The following is a 24,456-nucleotide window of genomic DNA, read 5'->3' on the forward strand; positions in this document are numbered from 1 at the left end:
TATAAATGTTATATCTAAATGTTAAATATAAATCTAAATGTTAAATATAAATATAAATATAAATGTTATATCTAAATATTAAATATAAATCTAAATGTTAAATCTAAATGTTAAATCTAAATGTTAAATATAAATGTTAAATATAAATATAAATATAAATGTTAAATTTAAATGTTAAATATAAATATAAATATAAATGTTAAATCTAAATGTTAAATCTAAATGTTACATCTAAATGTTTCGTGTGAAACTAAATATTTAGCTAATATGCAAATTTAAATGCCGGTAACCGGAAGTGCCAAAATAAAAGCTCGAGGAGGTCAGTGGGTAGTGTCAAATAACGAATAAAAAACATCTCATCAGGGAAATGGACTCTTGGACATGGATTATCATGATAAAAACTAACTAAAAGAATAAGCACGTTTGGATAAACTGTAACTGTAAACAGTAGACTACTTTGAGGTTTTAGTGTCACTTTTATGAAAGATGAGGGACTTATGACCTGTGGCCATTATAGCCAGCCACGAGGGGGCTCACTTCGACTGATCTGTCATGTTTGCTTGCATAAAGGCCAGCAAGAGCCAATCCCTACCCGCCCCTGACCAGGAAAGGTACTGTCGGTCATGGCCGCTCTGTGAAGATGTCAAACGAATCGGCGTTAGCCGAGAACATCGGCAGAGCCGTCCTGGCGGCTATACAACATTTTTCAACAGCGACAGCAACAGCCTCTGGGACACCACAGAACACCTCAGTAATTTTAAAGCTGTACTTGAACAAGAGTGTGCAACCGTAGTCCCTTTCAGTTCATTATAGTTTAAGGACTTAATGTTTGGCTGTACGTTTAAGTATAAAAGGATTGATGGAGCTATCAGCTCTGGTTTCCATGTGGTTTCTGATTGTTATAAACGATATTCCTGTATGTGGATGTTAATTACAAAAAGTGTTTACCTCTGTGAGACTGTATCTGACCCTTCTTTATACTGTATGATTGGAAGGATATGGAATCAGTCAGAGTAATAAATCACTAATGTAGTTACTTCAACCTTGTTGTGTGTTTTTTAACAATTATAGTTGATGAATTTAACTACCAGAGTTTTTTTATACTGAAACAGTAGTGAAGGAATTAACAATGACATTTACTCAAGTAAGGTTCTTCTGTAGAAATTAAGTACTTTTTAGATTACAATTATGAATTCCCTCCTCACCATTGAAAGCCATGTATATTCAGATTTATTGATGTTGAATATTTTGTGATAAACTGAAGATTGTATTTGTTCATGTGTTGAAAAAAATTCCTTCTATTCCTACTCCTCAAGCACTTTACCAAACCTTTTAGTAGCTGCAAAATGCATAATCACAAAAATCACTGAAAACACGTTTTGTTCTTACCTTGTGAACAGCCATCTTCTAAGAAATACATAATAAAGAGACAATAGTTATGTAATATATAAGATATTACAAAACACTGACAAGTATTGTTTTACTTCACTGAGTTGTTTTACTTTGCACATTTAGGTACTTTAAAAATCAGGAACAATGTATTGCAATGTAGTGGAAGACAGTTATGTATCAATACATCTGTAGAGCCCTGAAATTTGTTTCACAGTGTACTTTTGAAAGTGAAATAAGACTAATGTTACACAATTGTACATGTTATATGCTGAGATCACACATTTACAAGTTTATCAAAAATAAACTGTTGTGTTCTCTGAAACAATGTTTTGCCATTGTTGTTGTCATTTTGAAGAGGGTTAATGGCATCATTCAGTTCTTGCAAATCCCTGTCATTCAATGGGGAAAGTACACTTTGAGAGTTTGCTGAGGAACAAAAAACTACCCCTGCTGTTGAGAGTTCTGGGTTGTGAAGATGAGGCAAATCACTGTCCAGAGTAAAAAGCTGAACTGGTGTTCTATTTCCTTCAGATGACATAGAGTGATTGTTAAATCCAGCTTTGAATTCCTCCAAAGTGCGGTTGATTCTGGGTAGAAAGACATAATGGAGACAAAATAGGTCTGTTGCATTGTCTATGTCTAGGATACCCAGGGATTCCAGTTCATAAAAAATGGGTGCATAAATATGGCTGCAGTTTTTGTTCAAGTCTCGATTAAAACGCTCGATCCTCTGGTTGTGTACAGAACTTCCTGTTAAGACAGAGCCATCCCCCTGCTCACATGCATGTCCTCCCAAATCTGAACGTTCTCTCCTCCGTGATCAGTCCTGATGTGCAGTGGTCTGCCAAACTGTCGAACAGCTGCAGTAAAGAGATCTCTTACAGTTTCAGCACGATTATTGTTGGAGCAGTGAAGAAACATTAACATCCTACTGTAGCCATCTATGGCACCATGAACAACCAATTTCCACCTAATCAACTTATGATTTCCGTCTACATGCCATATGAAATTTGGATGTGGGACAGAGTATACTCGCCTAGCTATTGCTGTTCTTCTCCTGGCTAGGACACCAATTGGGTCCATCCTTCGGAGTGAATCTCTTACTCGTTGTCTTTGAACCACAATGTTTTTGGAGCGGAGATGTCCCATAAGCATCACTTCTCCAACATTTGGGTGTTCAGTTTTTATTTGTGACAATTCAATATCCAACTGTTGATCACTGATGCTCTTATATTTTGACGTTGGCATATTATAGTCTTGAAGTAACTTGTAGAAAGTTGGCCTTGAAATTGAAAGAATAGATGCCGCTTCTGTAAAGGTGGTTTTCAGAGAAAGAACATGTTCGAGCTCCTCTTTGGAAATCTGATGTCTTCCTTGGTAGTCATTCTAGAACACAGCAAAGAATATGACATTTGGCAAGTTTCTATAACAAACAACGGTTATTAAAGAGAGAATTACAGACATTATAACAGATGAGCATTCACATCTACTCATTATCTCTCTGACTGAATAGAATTATAGATTGTACTGTACATTTTTTTTTTTTAATGTTTATGTAAAATAAAATGTTTAAATAAAATTGACACTCAAAAGATGAGAGGTTACTGAAATGTAAATGAGAAATCCATCAAACAAATATGAACATGAATATTAATGAATACTTACTGAAAGACAGGTCACTGAAGCAAAGTCTGTTGCTGGTAAAGGTATGTTAAGCTGGTGCTGGAGCCCTGAGGAGTTTTAAAATATGAACAAAATACCAAAGACATTGTTATCTTGTCACATGTTGGTGTTGTGTAAAACATGCCACCATGATTGGAACTAATGCTGAAACATTACACCACACACATTAAAAAACCAACAAACAGCCAGCTAGGTTACAAGAGTATGAAAGTATACCGAGCGATATGATGTCCCAGTGGAGGTGGTGGGTGTGGCTGGCCCCAGTGTGTTACTGTAGGTGGTGGGAGCCTGAAGAGACAAAAGCAAAATATGGGCAACATTATTTATTATTCAACATTATTATTATTATTATTAGACATTCCATGTGTTTTTAATGTTTATATGCCCAGCAGTCAAAAACCAGGGTTGAGATTGGCAAACAAAGAGAGATACATTTTATGTTTTTTAACAGTATGCACTCTGACTCTGGTACTTTATTAACATTAGATTAAATGTATTTATCATTGTGACTGCCTCTGTCCTCCATCAGCATTACTCTTTCTCTCTCCCTAGCCAAGCAGAGAACGGGTTTTATCTTGTGAGCAAATGCCAGCAGGTAAACCAAGGTGAGATGTCTGACTGAGGACAGAGGCAGATTTCCATTTGACCGACAATTTACAGTGTCATTTGTGAGCCTCCGTTAGCTGTTACGCTAAATTATATAATGTGTGCTTTGCTGCTCAGACCATCTTCACATAATCTTGAACTCACATTTATTTACTCATGAGTTCATCCCACTGCGTCACTTAACCGGTGTGAATTTTACGGCTTATAGAATCAAATGTGTTACACATAAAGTGCATTGGTGCTAGTAGCAAATCTCTACTTAGCTAGTTTCGTAAAGTTAGCCTTAACAAGAATCCAACGCTACGTGATTTGGAAAACATACTTACTGAGGTGTTCTGTGGTGTCCCAGAGGCTGTTGCTGTCGCTGTTGAAAAATTTTGTATAGCCGCCAGGACGGCTCTGCCGATGTTCTCGGCTAACGCCGATTCGTTTGACATCTTCACAGAGCGGCCATGACCGACAGTACCTTTCCTGGTCAGGGGCGGGTAGGGATTGGCTCTTGCTGGCCTTTATGCAAGCAAACATGACAGATCAGTCGAAGTGAGCCCCTCGTGGCTGGCTATAATGGCCACAGGTCATAAGTCCCTCATCTTTCATAAAAGTGACACTAAAACCTCAAAGTAGTCTACTGTTTACAGTTACAGTTTATCCAAACGTGCTTATTCTTTTAGTTAGTTTTTATCATGATAATCCATGTCCAAGAGTCCATTTCCCTGATGAGATGTTTTTTATTCGTTATTTGACACTACCCACTGACCTCCTCGAGCTTTTATTTTGGCACTTCCGGTTACCGGCATTTAAATTTGCATATTAGCTAAATATTTAGTTTCACACGAAACATTTAGATTTAACATTTAGATTTAACATTTAGATTTAACATTTAGATTTAACATTTAGATTTAACATTTAGATTTAACATTTAGAATTTAGATATAACATTTATATTTATATTTAACATTTAGATTTATATTTAACATTTAGATATAACATTTATATTTATATTTATATTTAACATTTATATTTATATTTAGCATTTATATTTATATTTAACATTTATATTTAACATTTAACATTTAAGTGTAGCATTTAATATTTAGATTTAACTATTTAAAATATCTCTATGTTAACAAATATTGTTGTAAATGTGCTAAAAAGTGACCGTCAAAAATTCATACCAGATTTTTAAACATTGTTTGAAGCTAAATGTGACAAAATGTTGCTGTTATTTTCAGCGTGAGCCACTTTACAAACGGCACCCCATACATTTCCACTTCAGCACAGTTCGGAATGGTTTGATTATAAAAGCACACAATGTTGTTCAGCCTGACAACAAAGGGAAACGTCGCCATTATAAATACTGTTTTGTGTCTGTAATGGAGAATTAAATAATAATAAAATGTTCGAACAGTGGTTCACAACTGGTTGTGCTACAGGATTCAGATTTTACATTGGCCATCAAGTGGTGACCCAATACAGAACCAAAATTGTTTATCAACCAAAACACAATCTATCAACAAATGATATGGGAAGTGCTTCCTCGATTTTTTTTTATATATTTTGTATATATATTTTATTTTTACATTTGATAAGACTATTTATTTTGTTTTCCTAACTATGCACAATTATGAATTGTTACATTTTATTATTCACATTTAGCATAGTTTTTTTCTCTGGGACTCATTTTTGGGTCATGACCCACCAGTTAAGAACCCAGTTTATGAGCACTCTATTCTTGTGCGACCCCGCAGACACATGGGTGGATGTTGTGTTTTGGCTTTGCTATACATTACGCATAATTTAATTTCAATTAAACTGACTAATCTAAGTTCAGTATACTCTGGGCTGTCATTAAAGGGTTAAACTTTCAACAGACAGAGTCATGTGACAAAACAACATGGTGCTGATCGCAGCAGAGTTTGTCTTTGGGAGAAACGCCAACAGAACTGAATCTGGTAAGAAACTTAATTACGTTTTTACATTGAAATGTGATTGAATCAAAGGATTAGAGTCTCTAGTTTCACTCAATATGGAATTTTTTTTTTCATTTGAGCGATTTATCAAAAAACACTACACTGCTAAACACAATGTACGCTTATTTGCACAAGTTTTATATTAGAAATGCTAAATTGACTGCATATTTACATGAAAATTCCTTTTTAGATGCTTTATATTGAGTTAGGATGAAAATTTGGTGCATTTCAAACTGTTCTGAGACCAGTGCAGACAGACAGCACACTGCAGGTTAAGACATTCACTAAATAGGGAGCATCATTAAGCTTTCCTATAAAGGCAAATGCATTCAATCCAAACGTCCTATCAAAAGTTCAGTTTAAGGCTGCAGATGATTATTTCATTGGCTTGTTATGATAACATAATAATGATGCTATTGAGATGGATTGTGTCAGTGTGAATTATGAGCAACCTCTTAGCATGCTCCTGTAGGCTGATTAATTCTCCTTTTCTTAAATAAAACTCATACAGTATTTCAAACAAATTACCTGCCAGAGTCCTGTGGCAGAAGTAAGCTCTTGTTAATCTGCTAATTGCACACAGGATACATTTATTCAACACAAGAGCGTAGCAAAGTGACATCCTTGCTTGGGTGTTTCCAAGGCAATGATTGACTGTTGGTGTCTGAGCTAAAGAATGTACATATTCACTGGGAAACAATGATACTTGAATCAAGTTGCAGTAGTGAATCTGTTACTAATACTACCAAAAATCCTTGCTAGTGTATTATAGATTGTTCTGCTCAGCATAAATATTAACAAAAGATAATTATAGGAACTACTATTAAGCATATGAACAATCATACAGCAGAGAGATGCAGATGCATGTGGAAACCACATGTTTTAGTGTTAATACAAAGGTAATCAGTTCAACAACAAAATTTTAGAGGTAGTACTGTGGGTACAAAGTGGCTAAAGGTCCCTCGGGGTAAAATGCACATTTTATTTGGTTTTCTCCCAAATTACAAAACAGCAACAAAAACTACCACAGTACTTTTCTTAACATTATAGGGCACACATGTTTGTCACGGTACACTGAAAAATGTTCCTGATCCAGGAAATATTTGCGTATAATGTCTAAAGTTTGAATTTGAGGCAATTTTATCTTATTTGTCATATATTTTTGAAAATGTTGCATATTTATGTTGAAATTAACAAATTTATTTTGAGAAAAAATACTTATGTTATTTTCACACACACACACACACACACGCACACGCACACACACGCGCACACGCACACGCACACGCACACACACACACACATGTTGTGTTTCCATGTTTTATGGGGACTTTCCATAGACATAATGGTTTTTATACTGTACAAACTTTATATTCTATCCCCTAAACCTAACCCTACCCCTAAACCTAACCCTCACAGAAAACATTCTGCATTTTTACATTTTCAAAAAACATAATTTAGTATGATTTATAAGCTGTTTTCCTCATGGGGACCGACAAAATGTCCCCACAAGGTCAAACATTTCAGGTTTTACTATCCTTATGGGGACATTTGGTACCCACAAAGTGATAAATACACGCTCACACACACACACACACACACACACACACACACACACACACACACACACACACACACACACACACACACACACACATATAAGTCCAATGGTATTTCGGCTAAAACACCTTGTTTTTCTTAAAGGGTAACTAAACCCTAAACCAATTTTTTTTAGTTAATGATCTGTAAGAATGGGGCTTTATTAGTACTGGTCATTGATTCAAGTAATTTTTTTGACATTTGTGTATAAAGTGTTTTAATTCTACAAAATATGGTGTAAAAACGTCTGAGTGCTGCCCTCTTCAGGTTGAACGGTGGCTACTGCAGTTGAATTTTCCTATTGGCTGTTTGCGGTAGTTCGTGACGTAAGCGGTGAGAGCTGACGTAAGCAGGTTCCAGCTCACCACACCCTTGGTACGAGCTACCACGCCCATGGCAGTATAAAAACCATCTCGTTTCGTCAAAACCACTGTAGCGAGTCAGGAGTTGGAATTGCGAGTATTGAAAACGATCAGGATAGAGTATTTTATCATCTATTTAGCATAGCATTTATATAGCTATTTAGATTATTTCGTGTAGCCTAGGTAGTTAATTAGCATATTTGTTAGTGTAGTATTGTTAGAAGCATAGTTAGTTAGTAGCATAGTATTGCGTCAGTTAGGATAGCTTCAAGTTAGCGTAGATTATCTGTATTTAGTACAGTGGTCAGGATGGTACGTAGGTGTAGTGTTGCTGGTTGCAACAGCACTGCTGGACTGTATAGCTTTCCAGCAGACTTGGAAATTAGGCGCCAGTGGTTGCATGTCCTTGGCCTGGAAGACCACGAGTTCCCGTCTAGAGCTGGAGGAGTGTGCAAACTGCATTTTACGCGGGATTGCTTCTCCAACGCAATGGAGGTGGAAATAGGCTTCTCCAAACAGCTCGCGCTGAAAAGCGACGCAGTGCCAAACGCTGCTCCTCCTGCATGGACTCCACCACCGCAGCGGCGTCTTGAGGTGAGTGATCATATATATTTGAATCACAATTTATGGTTAGGCTAAAGTTAATCCTCTGGGGTCGACAAACGCACCGGCGCATTTTGCTGGATTTTTTCACATAGCGGTAAAATGTGAATATGCCTACAAAACAAAAACTGAATTTAAATTGAAACAACCTTCTGTTATTATTTAATTTCACACAAATTATGTTGCTCCATCAATATTAGATGAAAATATTAAATTTTTTTTGTTCTTGGTACTTTTGTGACCAGGTGATTCCTTTTCCTTAAGGTGTAAACAGCAAAACAGATCTGAGGACCCCAGACTTTGTTGTCAAGAGTTTTTATGCCTCAATATAATATGTGGTAGGCTTACATCTAAGGTTGAATGCTCAAATAGTGGATCAGTGTGTTATTTGTTAAATCTTAGATCTCAGCCACGACTTCCACGCTTCACTTGAACTCTATAGGTCAAAAATATTGTCCGTTTCTTCTTTTATATTTTGTAGGACAGAGAAAGCCATTTGCCCTGGAGAGCACAGAGATTTGTGAAAAATGAAAGAAGATTAGGAAGCCTATTCCAGACATGATTGTGCTTTAATCATTGTTTTCATTTTCACTGACACAGACTGATGTTTGTCTTGAATGACAATGTAGAAATAATGGAAGAGTACAATTATCTTCAGTTTTCTTCTTCTTTTTTTTGGTCTCATGTCAGCTTGAACTACAGGTTAATGACATTAAAATTCAATTCCTATTCTAATTCCTTTAATCCTTTTTTTTATATTTTGCTACCATGTGCATCACTGATCAGATCAAGAATTTATTTGTAAACAAACCGTTTCATGCAGAATATGTTGTCATTTGTACAGAATTTTAATGTCTTGCAAACTTTAAAGCTTTTAAGAAATGGGTAATTACTGTTTTTGATTAAAGTAGACTTTACAGTTGTAAGATAGTTCAGAGAAATAATAATGGAATATTCAGGGTTCAAAACAAGTTAAGATCAACAGTATTTGTGACAAAAATTTTTCAGAATCCCTTTATTTAAAAAAAAAAGAAAAGAAAAAGACAATCATGGTTCCAGTGAGGCACTTACAATGGAAGTGAATGGGGCCAGTCCATAAAAGTTCAAATACTCAATCTTTTTGATAACTTGATTGTAGTGTAATAAAACTGCTTACCTGTGTAAAGTTATATTCAATATTTAAATTGTCATGAAAGTTAAACCCTGTAATCAATATTTTTGGAAACTTTTACAGATAAGTTTAGTAAGCAATTTATAGCACTAAAATCATAAAACATGCATAATGTTTACATCTTGTGGCTATAATTTTGAAAGAGTATGTTTTCATGTTTATGGACTGGCCCCATTCACTTCCAAGTGCCTTACTGAAACAACAGGTTTTTTTATTTATTGATTTTGGGCAAAAAAAAAAAAAAAAAAAACTGATTTAAAATTATTTTTGTGGTAATCAACATTATAGAACAAATGCTGTTGATTGACTTTAACTTGTATTGAACCCAGATTATTCCTTTAAGATAATAGAAACAAGAACAGGGGCTGTGATATATACAATAGGCTAGATGGCACTGCTGCACCTCCTTAAAATAGAAGAAAAGGAATTGGAAGACAAAATAGCCATGCTTTGTGCATGGCAAAGTGACAAGAAATCAAATTTACTGCACTCTGGTGGAGGGCAGCAGTCAGAGGCTTGCAACATCTTTATGACAGGAGAAATTGATGGTAAGAAAAACAGGAGCCTTTGAATAATTACTTTTTTTATTTATAAACTTTAACATGCAGGTGCAGTAGCCACTGTGTCAATGTTTACCCATCTAGAGGATTCAACCTCAATAAACTTTGAGTTACACCAAGGAGAGAAAAACTCATCTTTGAAATTAATATTGTTTCTTAAGATGCTAGCAATTTAAAACACTAAAATCTCATTAAGATTGGCTTAGGTTTAATTAAAAACACACACACTCTCTCTCTCTCTCTCTCTCTCTCTCTCTCTCTCTCTCCTCTTAATGAGAGGTACTCATTGTTCCCAAAACATGAATGATGCACATGAATCCAGGGATTAGACTAATTCCCACATATACAATTCAAAACATTCAATCCAACAGTTTATTTTGCATTACAAATGTTGTCTAACAACTATAGGAGCATCATTTCAAATCACATAATATCTGAAAATACTGAAGTCTTTGCAAACATCAAAGTTCTGTTCAGCTGAGCAGATGGTTGTGTCCCTTGTGCATATGTTTTCAGCAAGCCACATTCATGCATCGACTAACGATTGTGCCTATCTATGCATTTGTTTTAATAAAGACAGCAGGTAGAGTGCCATGATGTTGCTTTTGCCATGATAAGCGCTCACCGCTTCTACGCAGTGAGAAATGTTTGACCATTTGGGGTGGGGGGGATTCATGGACAGTGGATAGTGGCAACTTGCCCCATTCAGCAAACAGTGATTTACCAAAGAAATATTGTCAGAACAAATGTATACACCAAACAGGCCATTCTGTTGGAATTGCTTTAATTAGACATTTAAAAAAAAAATCTAAAACTATCCATCCTTCCATCTTCAACTGCTTATCCGAAGTCGGGTCGCGGGGGCAGTAGCTCCAGCAGGGGGCCCCAAACTTCCCTATCCCGAGCCACATTAACCAGCTGTGACTGGGGCACCCCGAGGTGTTCCCAGGCCAGTGTGGAGATGTAATCTCGCCACCTAGTCCTGGGTCTTCCCCGAGGCCTCCTCCCAGCTGGACATGCCTGAAACACCTCCCTAGAGAGGTGCCCAGGGGGCATCCTTACCAGATGCCCAAACCACCTCAACTGGCTCCTTTTGACGCAAAGGAGCAGAGGCTCTACTCCGAGCTCCTCACGGATGACTGAGCTCTTCCGGCCTTCCGGCTCAGCTCTCTTTTCATGACAACGGCGCGATGGAGCGAGTGCAATACCGTCCCCACTGCCCCGATTCTCCGGCCAAACTCCCGCTCCATTGTCCTCTCACTCGTGAACAAGACCCCGAGGTACTTGAACTCCTTCACTTGGGGCAATACCTCCTTCCCTACCCAGAGTACGCACTCCATTGGTTTCCTGCTGAGAACCATGGCCTCAGATTTAAAGGTGCTAATCCTCATCCCAGCCGCTTCCCCCTCAACTGCCAAGCAATCCAGAGAGAGCTGAAGGTCACAGACAGATGATGACATGAAGACTACATCATCTGCAAAGGGCAGCGATGAGATCCCCAGCCCACCGAACACCATCCCCACCCCGACTACGCTTTGATATCCTGTCCATGAATATCACAAACAGGATTGGTGACAAAGCGCAGCCCTGGTAGAGACCGACTCCCACATGGAACGAACTCGAACTCGACACGAACACAGCTCTCGCTTTGGATGTACAGGGATTGGATCGCCCTAAGAAGGGGACCCCCCCACCCCGTACTCCCGCAGCACCTCCCACAGTCTCTCCCGGGGAACCCGGTCATATGCCTTTTCTAGATCCACAAAACACATGTAGACCGGATGGGCATACTCCCAGGCCCCCTCCAGGATCCTCGCGAGAGTAAAGATCTGGTCCGTCGTTCCATGGCCAAGGCGAAACCTGTATTGTTCCTCTTCAATCCGAGGTTCAACAATCGGCCGAAATAAAACTATAAAACGCTAAATTAGTTTTATGTTTCAGAATTTCTGCCTTTTACCTGGAGAAAAAAAATGTTTTGGGTTTAGTCACTGTGTAGACCCATTTTGGTCTGCCATGGATCCTCAGGAACAATGTTATTCATGAGTTCACTTGTGATGCAGTCTAACTGGGTGAATAATTCACTTTACCTTTTGTCATTTGAGTTAGGCTGCACTGGTGAGGCAAACAGTTCTGCATGCCAAACGCATCTTTTTCTGTCTTAGAAGTCTAATTAATTCATGTTGCATTTACTTTAATCAGACTGATTAACTTTTATATCAAATTATGCTCTATTAATTCAGAGACACTCATTCTTTCAAATCACTGCTTGGTGGCATTTCTCCATCTTTTAGAGGAATTAAAAGTTGTTCTCAATAACAGTTCTTCATTAAAAAAAAAAAAAGTTTCACACCCATATACATGTTTGGACGTTGTATACAATCCATCCATCCATCCATCTTCAACCGCTTATCCGAAGTCGGGTCACGGGGGCAAGGGGGCCCCAAACTTCCCTATCCCAAGCCACATTAACCAGCTCTGACTGGGGGACCCCGAGGCGTTCCCAGGCCAGTGTGGAGATGTAATCTCTCCACCTAATCCTGGGTCTTCCCCGAGGCCTCCTCCCAGTTGAACGTGCCTGAAACACCTCCCTAGGGAGGCGGCCAGGGGGCATCCTTACCAGATGCCCAAACCACCTCAACTGACTCCTTTCGACACAAAGGAGCAGCGGCTCTACTCCGAGCTCCTGCTTGCACCCAGCGCACTTCAACAAGTTGATCCAGTGCGCTTTCTCTCCCAGGTTAGCCACTAAGCATTGCTTCCTAGATGTTCTTCCTCCCTAGCCTTCTGGCATACAAATTCAGCAGAGCAATTTGTGACCAGACCCACTAAGAGCCACAAGTGTTCCGTACTGGGGTAGGGCTCCACAAGCTTAATTCCCTCTTCAGGCAACTCCCTGTGATGTATTTTCCGCGGTAAGGTCCCCCTGTCGGCGGACCCACGTCTCCCACTAAAAAGTGGCCCTAGACTTCCCGGCCCAGAGAGGACCACCAAACCAGGTCCGCAACACACCTTCTCATTGATTTCATTTTCTGGCTCAATTTTAAATTTGCATGTTGAAAAAATGACTGCTAGTCATGACAACAGTCCCCACATTGCAAAAATTGTTAAAACTTTAAAACATAAAACACTGTAAATGTGATGCATGGATTTTTTTTTTTTTTTTTGAGAAAAGCACTAAAAATAAGTATTTTATAGATCATACAAATACAGTTGTTAGGTTAAAATGTATAGTAGGCTACAAAGGAAAGTATGTATTTAAGTTTTTAAAGATCTTAATCACTTGGAATTGTGGCAGGCCCCAAAGAGAACTTAAATCAGCAAATTAAAGAGATACTAAATAAATAACCATATCAACAAACTGATTTACTTAGTTCGGGCACCAGACCAGGTCAATCTTGTCAAATAATACGGTTTCACCCAGAATAGCTCATTAAGCCACCGGTTACAAAAACAACATGAATCAGATTCCCACACAAAGAAAGTTCAGTTTCTCAGTTATATTTTTGACAATCAACAAGGAATCACACACAAAACATTTTTTGCTCAAGTTCAAACAGTCTTCCCACCGTTGTTGTTTAACAAAACAAAAAAAAATAAAACACGCACACAAAAATCTTAAATTGAAGGTTGGTGCCTTTAATGTAGAAGTATCTCTGATGCTTGAAAATCCCGGCAGATTCAACACTCCATTGCTCACCAACACGGCGAGAGTAGAGTGAAGTAATGAGATGGAAAGAAAAAAAAATAGAACATTACTGAATTCTTATCACACGTTAATAAACAATTGATTTTATGCATTGAATCGTGCAATCACACCAAACAGCACGTTCAAAGTGCTTCATGAAAGTGGGTGCGTGAATGTTTGTGGAGGTTTACGTGTAGAAAAAGTGTGTGTGTGTGTGTGTGTGTGTGTGTGTGTGATGAGCGCTGGCCAATAATGGAAGGGAGGAAAGTTTTGAAGGAAAGATGTTTAAAGGCTGTAAAACAGGAATTCACCTGGTGAACTCGCTCGTTCTCGTCAGCACCAAAGACTTGCTTCGCTCTGCAGCCGGCGTCCAGAAGTGCAGCACGCAACACTTAATCAATCGCCCCGGCAACTCAAGCTCACTCTAGCGATCCACTCGGGCCCAAACACAGTGATGTCTCACTGTGAAAGTTATTCTACATCGAAAGGGTCACCTCACAAGGGCAGACATATTAAGATCACATTACCAGCCAAATACTACTTACTTAAGACTAATCCCTCCTGTTATTGGACACTTCCACTTTAAGAATAAATGAATCATGGCTGATTGCAATTCCATTTGCAGACCAACACATTTCTACAGTGTCATCAGTAACTGAAAACTTTACCATAATGTTGCTTCCACACCACTAGGTGTCAGTATAAGGGAAGATGTCATATCAGCCAATGTAACATACACAACAAAATACTCCCTTAGTGCACCTTTAAATTTGAAGTGTGAAATTTCTTGGTCTCCAGTAACACCAAACAGAATTGCAAAAAATAGTGATTATTGTCAAAACATTTTCAAAAAGACAATGGCTTTGTGATTTTTATATTTTATATATGCAATGTGGGATTTGTCTTCCTTTCTCACTCAAAAGGAGAGAAAAAGTGAGTGCACTTTATCCGTTTTATTACAATAAAGTGTTTAAATCATCAAGGTTTAAAATAGAGAAAAGAACTAACAAACATCCTATGGCCTAGATTCAATTGTAATAAAAAAAAAAAAGCTGTAGATGTGAATAGAGCTGGAGGGTGAGATATTTATTTCCTTATCTGCAGTTCAAAGTGATTCAAGTGTGGGAATCAGTTCATATCACCCAAAAATAGAGCAGTAGGATGCTTTCCCTCCTCAGGCGTCTCTTCTTTTTCTGACTTGCTCCTGATTCATTGAGCGGAGGTGTGTGCGCTCCTGAGAGAAATTAATTAAACAGGATGGATTATAGACAGCCCTAATTGCTAGTTTTCCTTTCAATTAGTGTGTGGAAATGACTTGCACACAAGCATGTTACCACAGCATTTACCTCACCACAACACTACAATAATAGATGAGTTAAATTAAATTAGTTGTATTACATTTTAAATAAAATTCTGATGTTACAATAATGGGCCAACCAACTAAAAATCTGCAGAAAAGGAACTGCTTTTTATAATGCTTTATATTATTTTCTGAGAAATGCAATTACAGGAAAAGGTATGTGAGCCCTTGGAATTACCTGAATTTCTTCATATATAGGCCTATATATATATATATATATATATATATATATATATATATATATATATATATATATATATTGGGGCTGTCAATCGATTCAAATTTTTCATCAAATTAATTACATGGTGTCCAGATTAATTAATCATGATTAATCGCATTTAATCGCATATAAAAATATATGCTGAGAATGCCCTCATATAACAATAATTCAATATATAATGATGAAATATTATACACAGTGTTGCTGCCAATTTTGATATGTGTTTTATGTTTTTTTTGTTGGCGGTAAGTTGTAGAGGGGTGACGCTCTTCCACCTGCACACCAGGGGGCATAGGCATGGAGTCACAGTGGTTACGTTGGCTACATAAGGAAGTCACAGGGGAATAGCGAGAGGGAATTACGATCTGGAGAAGTCACACAGTTTTTCAACCGTACATGTTGTGTATGCGTGGATGTTCATGGTGGATTTTATCATGTCTGTTTTTCACATCAGAAATGCAAGCAGTGTTTTGTAAGTACTTTTAATCCAAATAAAGTGTTGATCGAACGCCATGGTAGACCTGATTTCTTGCACCATTACGCGTTGGAGATGATTTCAAATTCCCTCAAGTGGTTTTTTGTGGTACGATCGCCACTACACACAGTTATCTTTAAATATTTAAAAATTATATATATATATATATATATATATATATATATATATATATATATATATATATATAATAATAAAAAGACAATACAAAAGCGGCTTTTGAATACAATGTATTGTTTACTACCATATTATTGAACCTAAGACAATCATTGGCATACAGTTCACAGCAATACATTTCACAAGTGAATTTGTCAATCAGTTCGAGATTTATTATGAGGGCTTGTTTAAGGACCCCTCAATGTACACCTGCGTCAGACATGCTTGTGTAGCGTCTCGGGTGCATTGCATCATGAACATAAATGTTTTAGGTCACTGTGTCAAGTTAAACATAGTTTAATACTTAGAACACAGCTTGAGATCTCTTAGTTCGGATTTGCATCTAAATGTTTTGAACACAAGAAAGTAACGCATGTTTGTGTTGTGCTGCTGCCGGATGGTTGTTTTCTTCACTGTATAAACTGCGCATTACCACACAGCTGAAGTTTCACTTACTGCCCTCTGGAGTAAACAGGTGGTACTACAAGCTTGCATTTCTCAGGAATATTCCTTATTATGGTCTGGGGGAATTGCGATTAATTGCGTACATTTTTAGCATTTTTTTCCATAAATTGCGTTAAATCGACAGCTCTAATATATATATACAGGGTTGGGAGGGTCACTTTTGAAATGTAATCCACTACAGATTACAGAATACATACTGTAATATGTAATTTGTAACATATTCCATTAGATTACTCAAGGTCAGTTACGTATTCTAAATACTTTGGATTACTTCTTCAGCACTGGTAGATTTTTTCACTTGTTTTGACTATAACAATTCTGCCAGTACAGTAAGACAAAATACACATGTTAAAAATACATTCTCTGAAAAACCTAAATATTTTATGCAGTGTTGTTTCTAAAACGAGATTAATAATTGATCTTGTTTTAAGGATATTTAGATATTTTTACAGGAAAACGATACACAAATTATTATCAAGAATAGGATTTTTCACTAATATCAAAAGTCTTACTAGAAATTTGTAATTTATTTTGATCCAATGTGAATTTTCTTGATAAAAAAATATGATCATGCCTAGACACGTGCATGTAAAATGGCTAGAAATAGCATTTTAGTTTAGCATAAAGCTGACAAATTACACAAGGTTTATTTCTATTTCTTCTGCTCCAAACTTACTTCACACTTACTTCTCTGTCTGCTCGTATGAATGTAACACATCATAAGAAAGTGTTTCACCGCTGCTCAAATGCACTTTGGATCGCATCATTTATATGTATAAATGTTTTCCATCTGAAACCACTAAATATTAAATGAAACATATGACAATAAAATGCAAAATAATCTCTTCAGAAATCAAAATACGTTTTGAATGTAACTGTATTCTAATGACCAATTATTTAAATTGTAACTGTAGTGAAATAATACAGTAATACAATTGAAATACATATTCCCTTTACATGTATGATATTACTCCCCAACCCTATATATCTATATCTACAGTGAGGGAAAAAAGTATTTGATCCCCTGCTTATTTTGTACGTTTGCCCATTGACAAAGAAATGATCAGTCTATAATTTGAACAGTGAGAGACAGAATAACAACAACAAAAATCCATAAAAACACATGTCAAAAATATTATAAATTGAATTGCATTTTAATGAGGGAAATTAGTATTCAACCCCCTCTCAATCAGAGATTTCTGGCACCCAGGTGTCTTTTATACAGGTAACGAGCTGAGATTAGGAGCACAGGGAGTGCTCCTAATCTCAGTTTATTACCTGTATAAAAGACACATGTTCACAGAAGCAATCAATCAATCAGATTCCAAACTCTCCACCATGGCCAAGACCAAAGAGCTGTCCAAGGATGTCAGGGACAAGATTGTAGAACTAAACAAGGCTGGAATGGGCTACAAGACCATCGCCAAGCAGCTTGGTGAGAAGTTGACAACAGTTGGTGCGATTATTCGCAAATGGAAGAAACACAAAAGAACTGTCAATCTCCCTCGGTCTGGGGCTCCATGCAAGATCTCACCATGTGGAGTTGCAATGATCATGAGAACGGTGAGGAATCAGCCCAGAACTACACAGGAGGATCTTGTCAATGATCTCAAGGCAGCTGGGACTATAGTCACCAAGAAAACAATTGGTAACACACTACGCCGCGAAGGACTGAAATCCTGCAGTGCCCACAAGGTCCCCCTGCTCAAGAAAGCACATGTACAGGCCCGTCTGAAGTTTGCAAATGAACATCTGAATGATTTAGAGGAGAACTGTGTGAAAGTGTTGTGGTCAGATCAGACCAAAATCGAGCTCTTTGGCATCAACTCAACTCGCCGTGTTTGGAGGAGGAGGAATGCTGCCTATGGCCCCAAGAACACCATCCCCACCATCAAACATGGAGGTGGAAACATTATGTTTTGGGGTGTTTTTCTGCTAAGGGGACAGGACAACTTCATCGCATCAAAGGGACGATGGACGGGGCCATGTACCATCAAATCTTGGGTGAGAACCTCCTTCCCTCAGCCAGGGCATTGAAAATGGGTCGTGGATGGGTATGACAGCATGACAATGACCCAAAACACACGGCCAAGGCAACAAAGGAGAGGCTCAAGAAGAAGCACATTAAGGTCCTGGAATGGCCTAGCCTCCAGACCTTAATCTCATAGACAATCTGTAGAGGGATCTGAAGGTTTGAGTTGCCAAACGTCAGCCTCGAAACCCTAATGACTTGGAGAAGATCTACAAAGAGGAGTGGGACAAAATCCCTCCTGAGATGTGTGCAAGCCTGGTGGCCAACTACAAGAAACATCTGACCTCTGTGATTGCCAACAAGGGTTTTGCCACCAAGTGCTAAGTCATGTTTTGCAGAGGGGTCAAATAATTATTTCCCGTTTATAACATTTTTGACATGTGTTTTTCTGGATTTTTTTGTTGTTATTCTGTCTCTCACTGTTCAAATTAACCTACCAATAAAATTATGTTTTTTAACTAAATACCAAATAACACACAAAGATGTTTTAATTTCTTTATTGAACACACTGTGTAAACTAGAAAAAGTATGGGAACCCTTGAATTTAACTGGCTAACTGGTTGGTCCTCTGTTGACAGCAATATTTTCCACCAAATTTTTCCTAAATACAATCCAGGACAGCAGTATTCCTATCACCTCAGACATTTTGAAATGTGAGTGTTACCATCCATTCAGCCATGGGCCATTAGTGTGGAGATTAATACTGTGCTCTTCTCTGACAGCTTCAGAAGCCCTTTGGTTAAAAGGGTCTTTATACCACTCATCTGAATGAGTTAATCTGTTTAGTTCTTTAAAGACATGTTAGAAGCACACAAAATTCAATCAAAGGATATTTCCCAAGTTGAGAAATGCACTTAGATCAGTAAATCAAGACAAAGGCAAAGAGACATGTTAAACCAGTCCTCCTATTTGCTGAATGATATTTACTTCTTGATAATTATTTAAATAAAATGATTTAGAAGGTAATAGGTCTGAATATAAAAGTAACAATATGACTTTTTGGAATTAAAGTATATATTCAAATTTTTAAACAGAATCTGAAATGATATCAATAAGTATGTGTTAATAAGAAAATAAATGAGTCTAAACAAACCCACATAGCAGACAGACTTGGCCAGAGTGTGGCCTCAATCTGACTCTGATGGCCTTATGTTGGCAAAGGCATGCGTCCTGTCAGCCAAAGATGGGCTATGTCTGGCAATGACTGCTCTGCATACATGACAGCAAACAACATGAGTGCCGATTGTTAGGTGTGTGGCTCAGATCAGGCAAATGAATCATGGGCCATATTTGAAAAGTTACATTGATTTTATATATTTTTAAATGGATCCCTAGATTTTCTTCTTCTTCTTCATAGAAATAATAATTGTAATAAATGTTAGAATAATTGATCATCAAAAAATCAAGACATTGTTTATTGTTATAAGTCTTTGGTAAGCCACCTGCATGACCCATGTTTGGATATATACACATTTATTCCATTACATGTTAAATATTGAAAATGTTTGATATGTATTAATAATAGGTCTAGGTTGGTGAAGATAACATTCAAATAACAAATTTAAATTCAGCAGTAATATCGAACTACAAATTTATCATAAATTGTATTTCTTTAGCTCAGATAGCATAATAATTTATTTATTTTCTTGACTGGGTCAGCTAAAGCGCATGCATGTACACGGCGCATGCATGTACACGAGTTGACTGACAGGCGATGTCTGAATCTAAAATGTGATTGGATCTCATACCTTTAAGACGGAACTTTCTTTTTTACACTGAGATCATTGGCCGTTGGCCAATGTAAACTGCTGTTCCTGCTGAATGTGAATCACAACCACCCCGTCATGTGTGCAATGCATAACATGTAAAACAGCAGAAAACATAATTGATTAAAAGCCAAGATATGTTTTGAGCTTTGATTTGATTGTTGTTACGGAGCAACCTGGAGTTAAGTGCCTTGCTCAAGGACACAATGGTGGTGGCTGTGGGGCTCGAACCAGCAACCTTCTGATTAACAGTTATGTGCTTTAGCCCACTACTCCACCACCACTCCATTAAACTCCACTCCATTTAAACTTGTATACAGTTGTGGCTATTCCAAAGCAGCAGTGCAGCTACAGCAAAAGCATGGTCACCTCTTTATTTTAGTTTAGTTCTTGGGACTGTAAAAAACCTCTGGTTTGCGGATCTCAGAGTGATACTCAGACAGGAGATCAGCAAGGTAAGATGGTGCTAGACCATTTAAGGATTTATTAACGAAGAATAGGACTTTGAAATCAATTCTGTAGCGACCTGGAAGCCAGTGTAACGAGACTAAAACGGGTGATATGTTCACTTTTCCTGACACCAATCAGAAGCCTAGCAGCTGCATTCTGTACATTTTGCAACTGGGAAAGAAATAATTGACTAATACCTACATAAAGTGCATTGCAATAGTCAAGTCATGAAGTAATAAAAGCATGAATTGCCATTTCAAAATTCTTAATAGAGAGAGAGGTCATCACCTTTGCCAATGCTTGAGTTTGACAAATTTAAGAGCATTTTCAAAGAACACACCCAAATTTTATTTCCACGATTTAACAAGTGGAGACAGAGAGATGAAATTAAGATCAGAGGTTCTAAGGGCTTCACTGGCCCAGCACAATGATCTCAGTCTTGCTTTCATTTAAGTTTAAAAAAGGTAAGGACATCCAAACCTTTAAGTTAGAGAAGCAGGCCAGAAGTGAGTCAATACAATTCTTATGTTTCAAAGGCAGGTAGATTTTAGTCATCTGCATAGCAGTGAAAAGAGATATTGTATTTCTTAAAAATAGAACCTAAAGGAAGCATATAGAGAGAAAATAAAATGGATAAGTGGAGCCGAACCAGAGGAAAATTCCCAGATATTAACTGAGAAACTCCTGTTATTAAAATAGGATTGAAACCACTTCAAAGCCTTTCCTTTGAATACCTACACAGTGTTCTAAACGGGAGATCAGGACCGCATGGTCAACTGTATCAAAGGCGAGATTAGAAACGGGTCTAAAAGTAGATAAAACTAGGATCTGAATTTAGCTTTTTAAGAAGGGGTTTAACAGAGGCATGCTTCAAGTAATCAGGTACAATTCCTGTTTCAAGGCACTTATTTATACAAATTAAAAGATTGGGCCCAATCACATCAAAAACTTGTATAAAAAGATGTTGGGGAATAGCATTGAAAGTGGAATCAGTGGGCATCTTCACAATTTCTTGTAAAAGAGGAAGTGAAATGGCTTCAAATCTGTTAAGAACAGCAGTGCAAATAGAGGGAACAGGGGGATCATATGTAGAAGGTATAATGTTCAATCTGATGTTACTAATCTTTCACACAGCTGAGGACTCAGCTGGATATACTCTAACAGAAGGATTTCCAACAGCATTTATAATAGTGAAGAGGGTTCTAGGTCTGTGACAGTTCTTTTCAATAAGGTCAGAAAAGTACTTTGCTTTAGCTGATCTCACAGCTCTCTAGAATTGAGAAAGAGGATCCCTCAGAATTTCACAGGAGACCTGGAGCTTGTCCTTCTTCCACTTTCTCTCAGCTCTTCTGCAGGCCCGTCGAAGACCATGGGTGGTGTCATTCAGCCGGGGCTCAAATTTAGGTTTGTGATGTTTGGGCTTTAGAGGAGCCACTGCATCTAAATGTAGTTGTGCAGACCAAATAAAACCAGTGGAGGTGCTCATTGGCAAACATGTCGTGGGTAGAGACAACACAAGATTGAGAAACCCCCTTAAATGCTGCAGATAAATCACGAATCGTAGTAGATGTAAATATCGGAGTCTAATGCATAGATTTAGCAGGCTTGTCAGTATGAGATATGAGGGGAAAAGTGAAAAGAATAGGGCTGCGTTCAGAAATAACATAATCACATAAATCAATGTTAACAATAGATAAGCCATGCGATAATACAAGATCAAGTGTATGACAATATACAGGAGTGGGGCCTTTCACCAGTTGTGTTAAAACAAAAGAATCATTGAGGCTAATAATCTAATTTGCCAATGAGTTTGACGGACAACACACACGAACGTTAAAATCCCAGAGAATTAACAGTCTGTCAAAATTCTGAATTATACCCCCAAGTAAGTCTGCAAACACACTGAGAGTTTTTGATGGTCGATATGTCACTGCGAATTCCAGCGGAGTGTCAGTTGGAGTTCAAGCTACTACATACATCAGTCATTAGAGTCCTACATCTAAAATTGTCTTTAAAAATAGAAGCCAACCCTCCTCCCCAACCCAAAGCACGAGGATAGTTAAAAAACATACACTAAGGAGGTAAAATTACAGAGTAAGTGCTCAAATCCCCAGGTGGAAGCCATGTTTCGGTGACAAATAAAAAATCCAAGCCACATGAAGCAAAAAAGTCATTTAGGATAAAAGTCTTGTTTACGATCAATCTGTCAATAATCAAGGCAATCCTCAGCCTCACCAAATCCTTAGTCGGCTGTGATACCCAGCACAGCGAGCGGAGATAGTGCACAGCCACACTACCACGTTGAAAGCAAGGCGGACTATACAGAGGGAGCTGAGGTGTTGAGCCTGGAACAACCGGAAAATTCCAAAAGTGCAATGGTTCATGGGAACATCACCAAACAAATGGCTGCCACAAATTTCCTGAGGACAAGAGCCCATGTCGTGCTGCTATTCCAGTCGGGCCGCCAGAAGAGACCTGAGCTTGACGGTAGCACTTCCACATATTTTCCGGCACTTCCTCAGGGGTAGAGAGCACGGTAGGCGGCGCATACATGCAGGTGAGAAGGCGGAGCATGCTGGGAGTCTAGCTGAGCTCAATTTAAGAATTCCTCAGTGGCGAATTTAATGTTCAAAAATGATTGCTGGTCATACACTAGAAGTGGCAAAACACTGGCTTAAAACAAACACATTAAACAAACAAATTAAGGACCTAGCCAGGTAGCTGAAAGCATGCCACACAACAGCGCCATTTTGAAACTAGATCAATCATTTATCATTGTATGGACCTACAGAGATTAAATATTCTTCCACAAACCTTCATTTATGTTTCGCAGAAGAAAGAAAATCATGCGCAGCTGGGATGGCATGATGGTGAGTAAATTATGTTTTAATTTTTCTAACCAACTATCCATTAAAATCATTGACAATGTACTGAGATGTCCATGACGAAACAAGTGTAATTATACTTTATTTATATTTGCATGTTGTTACGTCCCTATTAATCTAGGGGTATCGAAGGGACGTCAACAAACCAGAACCGAACCAACTAGAACAACCCTATATAAATAAACAGAATCTCAAGCAGACCACCAACAAGGCTTGAAGCGCAAGAAGCAGGCTTTACTGAGAACTAAATGCATTTACATATGATCAAACAAAAGAACACAAAAATGGTGAAAAGGGAACAAGAGTGTTGCCAACAAAAAGAAACAAGGAAAACCAAAAACCAACTAACCAAAAGGCAGAGACGTCTTACTGAAAACAAAAACACAAAATAAATCTGCCTACTCTAGCTAAAACAAAAACATACAATTCGTGGCAACCACTCCTTACCCGGTGTTACTAGACCGTGTTAAGGTCTACATGTTGCAACATGTGCAGGGCCCCTAACCTGTTCCCAATTCAAAAATATAACATGACACCTGAAAGGTCCAAGGTCCTTACAAAGTTGAAATGAAAGAAAGCACAGAAACAGACTGAGAGGCTTGTCAATAAAAAACACAAGCAATACAAAAACAGGTCTCCTCATATCACAGCCATCTTGGATTTTATAGACCTAGGTGATCTCAAGACTCCACGGGCAATTGGCTGATCACACAAGACAGGCGGTGATTGGCTGGAACAAAGGCAAATGGAGGAACCAATGGGGCAGGCTCGTGCAACAGAAAACACACAGAGAGAAAACAAAACACATACGCCTAGAGGGCGTAACACATGTCTACAAATCTACTAAGAGAATTTAACAGTGTTCAAGCATTATAAGAGTTTCCCCAGAAATCAAAACAAAGCATATCTTTCATTTTGTGAACTGCTGTGCATGACTATTCAAAAAAGACAACAATATGTTCCAACACTTATTCTAAGTTCAATTAAATCCTGATGTC

General features: G+C 37.9%; 2 long non-coding RNA genes across 2 annotated transcripts; both read right to left on the bottom strand.

Moving 5' to 3' along the window:
* Nucleotides 1–1,475: 1,475 nt before the first annotated feature.
* Nucleotides 1,476–3,106, bottom strand: LOC127620089 (uncharacterized). The gene is made up of 2 exons (XR_007967665.1): nucleotides 3,058–3,106; nucleotides 1,476–2,778 (listed from the first exon to the last, which is right to left on the bottom strand). It is a non-coding gene; the product is annotated as an uncharacterized LOC127620089 (long non-coding RNA).
* A 2-nt stretch (nucleotides 3,107–3,108) lies between these two features.
* Nucleotides 3,109–4,215, bottom strand: LOC127620090 (uncharacterized). The gene is made up of 3 exons (XR_007967666.1): nucleotides 4,008–4,215; nucleotides 3,292–3,363; nucleotides 3,109–3,122 (listed from the first exon to the last, which is right to left on the bottom strand). It is a non-coding gene; the product is annotated as an uncharacterized LOC127620090 (long non-coding RNA).
* Between the last annotated feature and the right edge of the window lie 20,241 nt (nucleotides 4,216–24,456).

Source organism: Xyrauchen texanus, chromosome 26, assembly GCF_025860055.1.
Source record: "Xyrauchen texanus isolate HMW12.3.18 chromosome 26, RBS_HiC_50CHRs, whole genome shotgun sequence".
Taxonomy (NCBI): Eukaryota; Metazoa; Chordata; class Actinopteri; order Cypriniformes; family Catostomidae; genus Xyrauchen; species Xyrauchen texanus.